Source organism: Bos taurus, chromosome 16 (assembly GCF_002263795.3).
Source record: "Bos taurus isolate L1 Dominette 01449 registration number 42190680 breed Hereford chromosome 16, ARS-UCD2.0, whole genome shotgun sequence".
NCBI classification, from domain to species: domain Eukaryota; kingdom Metazoa; phylum Chordata; class Mammalia; order Artiodactyla; family Bovidae; genus Bos; species Bos taurus.
Window position 1 is genome coordinate 67,507,367 of NC_037343.1, and position 12,122 is coordinate 67,519,488.

Consider the following 12,122-nt stretch of genomic DNA (forward strand, 5'->3'; position numbering starts at 1 on the left):
AAAGCCATCAGAGGGGTTAAAATAGAAATATTCCTTTCATGCCCAAGAGACTTATTAACTAAAGCCCTAAGTTGACTTTTTCCAGAGAAAGGTGGTCAGGGAAAGCCCCCTGTTAATGTCAGAAGAGTTCGTCAAAGGCACAAAATAGTAAGACAGATTCTGGTTTTGGGGTAGATGCTCGAGCAGATTCAGGGGGTCCCTCGAGGCCTGATCTGCCTTTGCCTGTCAGGTCTCTTCCGCATGACCTTTGTCATGGGTGGGATCTCCCGTGGTGGCTCCCAGCAGGACATCCCTCTCTCCTCTGAGCTGAGATTCAGGGCACTGAAGGACAATACCCTTGAAAATCTTAGATACCTGTTGTCTAGCTTAGGGGACTACAGTCTGTGCTCATATGATTCTTAGAAGTCTTTTTGTTTGCCTAAGAGATCTATGAGTTACTGGCTTAAATATTTCCAAAGTCTTAAAGGTTATTATAGCTGCACCCTTGATGCCATGTTTCACTAGCAGTTCCCTGGCTTTGATCTTTGCCCACAGGGCATTTCCTTCTTGAGAAACTCTTGCTATCTGGACAAGGTGTTCTGGGCCCTTTCTGTTTTTTATAAAATTTTCTCCGAAACTGAAGTTTCTTATTTAGTTCATCTCTTTCTTCTCATATTTGATCATGGCCAGTTAAAAGAAATCAGTTGGCATTTTCAGTATTCTGCCTGGAAATCTCCTCAGCAAGATCTACAAGTTTATTAGGTTACTTCTCCTTAGCAATTTTCACAAGTTTATTAGTTCTATATTTCACATTATTGCAGGGGAAGTGCTGCCTTTCACAAGGGTTGTCATTTAATGACAGTTTCCTCTAGCCACCGGTGTTTCCTGAAGATTCTACAGCCTCCATTTCCTTCTCAAAGTTAAAGATACATGTTCAGTTTTGGGCCACTAGAACCCTTAGTGATTTAGTGACTGAACAACAACAACGATAGTTGATTTCCAATGTCAGTTTTAGATGTACAGCAAAGTGATTCAGTTATACTTGTGTGTATATATACATGAATATAAATATATACATATTCTTTTTAGAAAAAGATTTTTTTCACTCGATTTGTTTAGTTTGTTAAGGGGATCTTACGTTTACGAAACTGTAAAGAGAAACTTGATAATGAGGATGAAGGTACTTTAATCAGCTCAGATTCTATTTTAGTCAAATCCAATTTAGTTGTAGATATGCCAGATGCCTGCCCATGATTAAAATTCTGAATATCAATAAGCTAAGATGCTGACTGCAATATCTACATCTACACAAAAATTATGTCATTTAAAAATATTTCTAAGATTTCTATGCTTTCAAATTAGTACTACTGATAATAATTTTCTGTATTTTAATTATAAATTAAATAATAGCTAATGATAATGGAGAGTAGAGTTGTATCCCTAGATCTTTCAGTTAGTAAACAACAAAACTGCAGGAAGTCACTTAACTGCTTTGATCTTTAGATTGAAACAAATTCTAACAACATTAAACTCTCTCATTATATATTGCTTTACAGTTTACAACAGAGGAGGAAATGGCAACCCACTCTAGTATTCTTGCCTGGGAAATCCCATGGACAGGGGAGCCTGATGGGCTATAATCCATAGGGTTGCAAAAAGTCTGACATGACTTAGCAACTAAACCACCAACCACAGTTTACAGAGTATTTTCATTTTTACCATTTTCATTCCTTTATTATTTTTATCATACTTTAAAAGTATTTATTTGGCATGTGGGATTTTTCACAGTGGCTTATGGACTCTCTAGTTGAGCACAGGGCTATAGTGGTTGCAGCACACATGGATTTCAGTAGTTGTGGCACGCAGGCTTAGCAGCTTCGTGACTTGTGGACTCTTACTTCTCGGACCAGGGATCAAACTCACTTCCCCTGAATTGCAAGGTGAATTCTCAACTACTTTTTTTAAACAATTCAGAAATTGAGGTTCAGGAAAGTATCAATAACTTACTAATCATAGTAGTTCAGTTCAGTTCATTTCAGTCGCTCAGTCGTGTCCGACTCTTTGCGACCCCATGAATCGCAGCATTCCAGGCCTCCCTGTCCAGCACCAACTCCCGGAGTTCACTCAGACTCACGTCCATCGAGTCAGTGATGCCATCCAGCCATCTCATCCTCTGTCATCCCATTCTCCTCCTGCCCCCAATCCCTCCCAGCATCAGAGTCTTTTCCAGTGAGTCAACTCTTCACATGAGGTGGCCAAAGTACTGGAGTTTCAGCTTTAGCATCATTCCTTCCAAAGAAATCCCAGGGCTGATCTCCTTCAGAATGGACTGGTTGGATCTCCTTGCAGTCCAAGGGACTCCCAAGAGTCTTCTCCAACACCACAGTTCAAAAGCATCAGTTCTTCGGCACTCAGCTTTCTTCACAGTCCAACTCTCACATCCATACATGACCACAGGAAACACCATAGCCTTGACTAGACAGACCTATGTTGGCAAAGTAATGTCCCTGCTTTTGAATATGCTATCTAGGTTGGATATAACTTTCCTCCAAGGAGTAAGCGTCTTTTAATTTCATGGCTGCAGTCACCATCTGCAGTGATCTTGGAGCCCCCCAAAATAAAGTCTGCCACTGTTTCCCCATCTATTTCCCATGAAGTGATGGGACCGGAAACCATGATCTTTGTTTTCTGAATGTTGAGCTTTAAGCCAACTTTTTCACTCTCCACTTTCCCTTTCATCAAGAGGCTTTTGAGTTCCTCTTCACTTTCTGCCATAAGGGTGGTGTCATCTGCATATCTGAGGTTATTGATATTTCTCCCGGCAATCTAGATTCCAACTTGTGCTTCTTCCAGTCCAGCATTTCTCATGATGTACTCTAGTTGGTAGAGCATATATATGTTAAGGGGAAAGACGCTGATGAAAGAGAGTGATTGAATATGCAGAAGCAAGAGGGATAACTATACAGGAGAAAACATGAAGGTAAGATTCCTGAGAAGGAGGGAGGTGATATTCTCTAAAGCATAGGCAGCTATTGGTCCTGGGAGAAGGAACATCTTTTCTAATATAGTAGGTCAGAGAGAGAAGAAAATTGGTGCAGGTGTATATGGGCTTGTAGATTCAGTAGTGGAAACTTAAGTTCATCTGATGCCTTCAGATCTTTATGAAGTTGGCAAGGTCATCTACTGTGAGTGAAGAAAGATGAGCATGAATAAGATTTCATAGGCTTGTTGCAAAGAATGGAAGATCAACTCCATCAAACAAACATAGTAGGATTACCAGATACTGGTAAACCCCATTTGAGGTTAATAATAATGAATAGGTGAACTTCTATGATTCCCCCTCCAAGTAGTCTGACTTCTCAGATTTAAGAATAGAAAAAGTAAATGGCAGATTTAAGGGTCTTGTTCAACAGATAAGCTGAAAGCAAAGGCCAAGAAATTTAAGATATTGCCAATAATATTGTTTAAAGGATATTATTTAAATAATGAACCATGAATCTAAACTGAATAAAAAAATGGAGAGAAAGGGCGAAAAGCAGTGTGATAGAGAAAGAAAGAGAATGTTCTGGTGAATTGTATTAATGCACTGAAGATCGAGAAAAAAATAAAAAACTCAGAATTTTGGTAGTTGAAGAATAAATACAGAGACGTGATTGTGATCATAAGCAAGAATGCTTGGAATAGTGATTTGAGAAGAAACACATAGATGATAGCAAATGAAGTGCATGATTGTGGTAAACTAGGTTATTGGAGATAAAGAAATGAGGCAGTCAAGGAACTGAGTTCAGATTGTGGAAGGATGATCTGGTAGAATAATGATAATGCTCAACATGATAATAGAACTTGAAGCATAAGAGAAGGCTGTGTGCGTTTAGTAGGATATTTTTAATAAATGAAGGAGAATAATTGGGATGCCACTAGTTGACAAGTGACAAGTTTCAAGGGGGAAGGAAAAGTGATGCAAACAACGTGAGTCTTGAAAAGCACATAATATTTTTTACAGAAGAATGTGGGAGCAACGATCTAGAGTGAAGGAGAGTGTCAGTGCTATTTGGATTTTGAAAAAATAGACAAGTACCACTTGAAAGCAATAAAGAGAAAGAGGATCTTTTGAAGAACTGTGTCCCACTTATGGCGAAGATGTGGAAGGAATGCTTGGAGAAAAGATGGAAAATAAAGGGAAGCATACTGCTTTTAGAGAGGAAATGGAAGTGAACGGTGATAATGATACAGTAGCACATTATGGCAAACAGCAGGTTGGGGGTGGGTAGCAGTAGTGAGTGGGAAGAGGCCGGGAGAGCTTTCACTTTGGATGTTGACTGTGATAATGCAAGGTTAAGAGTCATAGCTGATTTAATCTCAGTGTCCTAAAGTTTAATCTGTTTTACAGTGACATAGCGTATTAACTTTTGAAAATATTCTTTGTGTGCTAGATAGGGGAAAATTATTAGTTCACTACTTATTGGTTGCAATGTTTTATATGTCCCTTAGATCAAACTTGTTAATATGTGGTTAATAGCTACATTGATAATGATGTATTAAGGATCAAAGGAACTGAGCTGAAATATCTGGTGGTGAAGTAATCACTTTCTTCCTGTATTTTATTTTAAAAATTTTTATTTAAAAAGTTTTTTTTGGCTGCAGCATGCAGGATCTTAGTTCCCCGACAATGGATTGAACCTGTGTCCTCTGCCATGGAAGTGCAGAGTCTTAAAACCCTGGACTGCCAGGGACCTTCACCTGTATTTTATTAATTTGTACTGTGTATATTTTATAACATTTAATTAGGTATTTGTAAGCTTAAAATTAATAGATCTTCCTGTTAAAATGTACTGTATTATCATTATGTAATGACAATTTCTATATCTAATCATGCTTTTCTCTTTAAGCTTGTTTTGTCTGATATTAATTTAGTGATGCATGCTTTAAAATTATTTTCTTGTTATATCTTTCCCATCATTTTACTTCCAACTTTTCTGTGTCCTCATATTTTAAATGTATTTCTTTTGAACAGAAAGTATCTTGATTTTTAAAGTCTAATCCCACTCACAGAAGAAACTGGTGGGCTGCAGTCCATAGGGTCGCAGAGTCGGACACAGCTGAAGTGACTTAGCATGTATGCCCTTTAACTAATGGGTTTAAATCATTTATATTCTTACTATAGTTATGTTTGAAACTGTTTCTACTTTACATTTTCACTGTGGAGCTGAGAAGAGTAGTAAAGTAATTCTTGTTTCAAATGGATAGTAATTCATTGCTACTCACCTCAGGAAAAGTCAAAACAAGTTTAAAATTCCTTTCCATTCCCCCACTAAAACAAAAACTACAACAAAAATTTTTTTTAAGTTTCTTTTCTCCTTAAATACTCAAAGTAGGAAAAATGATGGGCAAAAATGTCATCTGTATTTTTAATAAAAAATAAACAGTGTAAAGCCATGGTCTTATGCTTCTAAACTTCTTGGGACTTATGTAATTTATTATGTAAATCTCATAATTCAAGTTGCCTACCAAGTTGAATTTCAAGTGTAATTGTTGCCTGTTGAAAGTATATTAATTTGTTAGAACAGGAACAGTGTATGGAAGTTAACTATGTGTTGTCAATGAATAAATGTCACAATTTAAAAACAAATTACTATTTTTGAGGTAACATATTTGAAATAAGGTAGTATGTGTGAGAGTTGGACTGTGAAGAAAGCTGAGCGCTGAAGAATTGATGCTTTTGAACTGTGGTGTTGGAGAAGACTCTTGAGAGTCCCTTAGACTGCAAGGAGATCCAACCAGTCCATTCTGAAGGAGATCAGCCCTGGGATTTCTTTGGAAGGAATGATGCTAAAGCTGAAACTCCAGTACTTTGGCCACCTCATGCGAAGAGTTGACTCACTGGAAAAGACTCTAATGGAGGGGTTGGGGGCAGGAGGAGAAGGGGAAGGAGGAGAAGGGGACGACAGAGGATGAGATGGCTGGATGGCATCACTGACTTGATGGACGTGAGTCTGAGTGAACTCCAGAAGTTGGTGATAGACAGGGAGGCCTGGTGTGCTGCAATTCATGGGGTCGCAAAGAGTCAGACACGACTGAGCAACTGAACTGAACTGAACTGAGTATGTATTCAGGGACTGGGAGTGGGGATGGACACTCTGAGAAGTAAAATAGCTTAGGGTGAAATACCTGGTTTTATGGAAACTAATCTTTAGAAGCTCCAAAACTTGGCCACCTGATGTGAAGAGTCGACTCATTGGAAAAGACCCTGATGCTGGAAAAGATCAAAGGCAGGAGGAGAGGGGCACGACAGAGGATGAGATGGTTGGATGGCATCACTGACTCAATGGTCGTGAGTTTGAGCAAGCTCCAGGAATTGTTGAAGGACAGGGAAGCCTGGCTTGCTGCGGTCCATGGGGTCGCAGAGCCAGACACGACTGAGTGATCAAGAAGCAGCATTGTCTTATATACTATGGAAAAATAAAAGAGCCATGAAAGATAAAAGGACTTTGATACTTGTTGTTACTGAGAACCTCAAGTAAAGATAAAATGCAATGTTTTCCTTAAATGTTATTGGCCACATAAGGAAAACCCATAATTGAAAACTGAGATTACTGTATACTTAACTTTGTTCTCTCTTCCCAGGGCCATGGCCACTGCATTTGCTGTTGGAGTTGTGAAATATACTGAAGCTTTGTCTGGATTCCAGGTAACTTTTGTTTTCTGTAGAATTGAGATGTGGACTTGAAATGTATTAAAACGGATATTTTAATCCCTGAGAATCCCAAATTTGGTTGTTAGTGTGTTCTTCGTGTTGGTGACTGCTAGATAAAGAGTATGCTGTAATGTGAAAAGTGTAGGTGCTAGGCATTAAGTTCAAATTCTGCCTCTTCATAGCTGTATAAAGCTGAGCAAGTCAACTGAGCACAAACACTTCGATTTCTCCATCCTCTGTGCTGGTTAACCTGATTAGTGGTGGGGTGATCCTCTCATGATGTATGTGTGTATCAGATCATCTTGTTGTATACTTTATATGTCTTATAGCTCTGTCAATTATACCTCAGTAAAGCTGGAAAAAAAAAAGTCTCCATCCTTGAACAAGACATATTAAAGCCATTGCTCTGCCTATCTTATAGAGGAATTGTGAGACTCAAATAAGATAGTGTATGTGAAATCTTTTGATACTATAACACATTATAAAAATGTTAGCTATGTTATTTGGAGTCTCCAAAGCTGCTATTGGATAACATGGCTAGTATTGCCTTCACATGGATTCTTTAGTAATCATGACTTATGTGGTGTTTTTGCCTTTATATTTGTTTCAAGATGAGGATTATAGAGTCTAATGGGTTTAGTGGTTAGATGGTTGTGTTGTATATTCCCCCATTTGCCTCTTAAGAACCACTTTCTGTCCTTCTCCAATATGCTTTGTGCCCAGGGAAAGGTGACTTAACACATATCTAAATAAGATTCTTCTGCCCTCTGGCCTCTGGTTAGGTTTGGACAATGGGAGGCATGAAGCAAAGATAGGAGAACAGAAGGAAGAAAGCTCCAGTTATTTATTTTGGTGTATCTCTCCCTCCTGGGTCATAGATCGGCAGGGGCAGTGTTCTCTCCCAACAGCTAAAGCTTCTGTTGGGCAGCACTTTCCTATACTATTGATATGTCTCACTGGTTTCCTTAAGGCCTGGGGGCGGGGGGTAGTAGTCATTTTCACCTGTTGCTGGCCCTGTGGTGCGCTACCATTTCTTGTTAATTTCCTGCCCACATTCTTCTGTATATACATATAGCACATATGTTTGTATATGCACGTAGTCGCTTCATTAAACTTCCTGCAGTCATAGCTTTCTGTTGTGTTGTTCCTTGCTAGAAACCTTCCTGACACAGAGGTCATTGTCATAATCACTTTTAGTGGAGTGGTTGAGAAAGAGAGGTGGAGAAGTAAATGGAAAGAAAAAAAAGATTAATAAGGACATGGATTTTTGTTTTTCAAGAATATGGCAATGAAGAGGAGAATGTTAGAGAGCATCACAGCTAGTGAGAATTCTGAAGACCTAGAGAAAAAAATTGTAATCAGAGATACATATTTGACTTTAGGTTGTGAATAAGAAATTAATTAGAAGGAGAAGAAAAATTATATAATATAAGCAAAAAAGTTGTGAAATTTGAACGATATAATCTGATTAAAATCACAGATATCAGGATTAGCCTTGTAAAGAGAGACATCTTTGAGAACAATGAAATGGCAAATAGTGGGTTAATATCTATGTGGTAGATAATTAGGGAAGTTCTTGCTGAGGAGGCTCAATTTCTTCTGCAATGTTGAAATCAAGCTCATTTGTTCAGAGGAGGAAGGATTTGTAAGGGGAGGGCTGAGGGAGAATGAGAAAGGTTTGAAATGTTGGTTGTGAGAAATGGAAGAGGGAATTGTTTACTGGACAAGCTATGGACTCTGGTTGAAATGTTCAGAACTTTGGGGACTTAAAAGAGAAGTGCTTTGGAGGAATAAAAGGACGAAATATGGAGTGGGCCAGCAGGAAGGTGGTTGATGTTCATCTGCCAAGTGTCTAGGCCACATGGGAAGGATAGAAACCATGAACATGGAGATACTGTTAAAAAGATAAGGTTGAGAAAGTGGAGGTCTTAAAGAATATGCGTTGGGAGTAGAGGATTGAGAGCGTTGAAGGGGTAGATGGCTATCATCAGAGAATGGTATATTGAAATTGAAGATTCAAAAAGGTTAATAGTGACAGTAAGAGGAGTAACTAAGTGGATACAGCAGTGTGTTAGGTAAGCAGAGAGGCCTGAGTGAATGACAGTTTCTTCACTGAAATTCAATATCAGCTTGGGTTCCAGAAGAGAAGGCCTCAGTAATAAATAAAAATAAATACCCATCTTTTAAATTAAATTTCAGAAATGTGTGCTCCTAGTTGCAAGTCTCTTGAGAAGAAGAAATGACTATGTTTCCCATTTTAATCACCACCCCTGTGTTGTACATATTAGATAATTCCTTGTACATATTAGACACTCAAATATTTGTTGAATATTTGGAAAAAGAACAAAGAAAAACGGATCAAATTTTTACTGTAAGATAATAGCTTTCACTTTTCACTTTCATGCATTGGAGAAGGAAATGGAAACCCAGTCCAGTGTTCTTACCTGGAGAATCCCAGGGATGAGGGAGCCTGGTGGGCTGCCGTCTGTGGGGTCGCACAGAGTCGGACACGACTGAAGTGACTTAGCAGCAGCAGCAGATTTATTTGAGGGGCTAGATTATGATCGTAATTATATTCTGCAGTAAATTCAGTGTCTGCATGTGTGCTAAGTCACTTCAGTTGTGTCCTACTCTTTGTAACCCCACGGACCGTAGCCCTTCAGGCTCCTCTGTCCATTCAATTCTCCAGGCTGAAATACTGGAGTGGGTTGCCATGCCCTCCTCCAGGGGATCTTCCCGACCCAGGGATTGAGCTCAGGGATTGAACCCACATCTCTTATGTCTCCTGCATTGGCAGGTGGGTACTTTAACACTAGCACCACCAATATTGTGTAGATTTCTTTCTTATTTGTGTGCTAATGTTTATTTGGTACTTCTATTTTCAAAACTAATTTAATTTATATTTATTGTGGTATCTTTAGTCAATTTGAAATGACAGTTTTTTATAATCTTTCTCTTTCAGTTCAAATATATAGATTTTAAAAATAAGGTCTTTTATAGAGGAATGAGTGGTATGTTTGGGTAGATAATCACATTCCAAGTTCTTCATAAATGAGCTTCTATTTATGTAAGCATATCTTGAGATCTTATATTTATGTACCATGTTACCATTTTACTTCATAAATCATTATATTAACAATATATAATTATCACAATAATAACTAACATTGGGTAATGCTTATTATGTGACAGGTGCCATTCTAAGTAGTTTACATAATTTACTTTTTTTTTCCCCCAAAATGTGCTGTTATTTTCCTTATTTTATAGATGAAGAAACAGGTATAAAGAGGTTAACTAACTTGCCTAAGGTCACAGAATTAGTGAGTAGATTCAAACCTAGAAAGTCTGGCAACCAGTGCTCAGAATACTAACTGCCACCACTAATACGACATAGGTTTATATACAAATGTAGGTGCATTATTCATCTACTGCTTGTTTAAATATCTCTTTACCTTGAGCTCCCTAAGGTCACGGACACTGCATGGCACATTGCAGCTTATCAATAAATTTTGTAAACTAGGGAATAAGCTTCTCACTTTCCAAGATAATTCTGCTATTCGCTACAGATTTTCCTATTATTTTCCAACTAACGCTCTTGGCTTTTTTTTTCAAGTCTATTCCAGTTCTTATTTGGGTGGTTTGATTTGGGACGTGTTATGACATTGGAAATCTTTACATTAAAAAAAATTCATTCTTTTGCTGAGACAAAAATTTTCTTTTTCTCTCCTCCTGCCAAATATCATAGCAGATTAAGTGTTTACATGAGGGGAGTTTGTAATCCAGGATTTCTGCAGCAGCGGGCTTCAAATATTCTAGTCAAATCCTGCCTTTTGTCTGGCTCTTCCTGATGCACTCATCAAAGCCTCACTCTGGCATCTCTTAGTCACTGGGCGCTTATTTTGAGGCTGGTTGCTATCATCACTGCTGCCTTTACCTAGGTGCCACCTAGTTACTTTTGTTTTGGCAGTTATGGGTTAAATACATTCCAGGGTCTAGTCCTGCTTAAGCTTGCCAGCTCTCTATTTTAAATGAATGCGCAGTGGGTCATTTCTTAAAAGAGTAAAGCTTTCATTGAACAGGAATTGTTTCAAAGCACTCATTTTTCTTCTTTTCCGTAGATGAGAGTCTTCTTTCACCATTAAGTGGTGCTCTCCTCCCTCTGCCCTATGAAGCTACACTACCCTGCAGTTACTAATGGCTGATGATTGAAAAGAACGTACACTTTAATCTTAAAATATTGTTTTCTTTTGAGATACATGTTTGACTATTCTTCCTCACTGCCTTGCAGTCATCTTTTTAAATATTTACTTCTAGTCCATGGAATTAATATCAATCTAAAAGAGCTGTTTTACTAAGGAGTTTTTAAATTATAAATATACATATAAAGATCCTATTTTTGCTATGGTTTTTAAGTCCAATAATTCCCTGACAGAGAACCCTGTAAGAGATTAATAAATTCATTAGCAGTTACTTGATGATAGAAAACATGTGGAACTATTTTTTAAAAGCTCCTCACTTTATATATAATTACCCTTCAGTCTCCCTCCCAGCACTTTTTATCTTTTTGTTATGTCTAGCATTCATCAAGTTATAAATAGGCCACAGGGTATTTAAAATGCCTTTCCCAATTTATAAAGAGGAATAAAAGATGGAATTTTGGATTCATAAGCAGAAACCACTTATTGTAGCAACTATATGCTAGAGACTGGTCATTTAAGCTAGTCATAGTTAGGAATTCTGTCTCACCCACATTTGTATCACCATTATCTAAGGTAATTGCAGACCTTCTTTTTCTTTACCATTCTTCTTTTCCTTTTTTCCTCCTTTCCTCCAATTGAGAAATGAGATTTTGGAGTCCAGAAGCGAGGTAGAGCTGGAAATGGGATTTTGAAAGCAGTCTGAATATAAATAGTATTTAAGACTATAGGTGGGAGAGGGCTATTCAGGATGAATGTTTAGAGAAGTTACAGAAGGAGATTTAGAAGGAATAGTCAGTAGGATATAAATATACTGTAGTTTCAAAGAAGCTAGAAGAAGTGACTTAAGAGGGAAGGTGATCAGCATTGACACATGCTTATAGGAGATAGAATAAAATAAGGAATAATGTTACTGAGTCTAAGCTCATACTGCTTGCTGTACAACAGGCCAAGAAATTCAGAGAGGAGTTGTTGGGGCGAGGAATTCATTATTCAGAAAACCAGCACACTGAGAAGATGGTGGACTGTGTCCCAAAGAATCATCTTATCTGAGTTACGATTCAAGCGTCTTTTATACTAAAAGGAAAGGGATTGTGGTTGATTTTTGCAAACTTTTTGGTGCTGGAATCCTTTGTTTTTGCATCTGTCCATGTGATCCTGGTGACAGTGTTCCTATAAACCTCCAACAAGACAAATGTTATTCTCAGCTGTACAACTTTTTGATCTCTATACAAATGGAAAATGTTTCATAT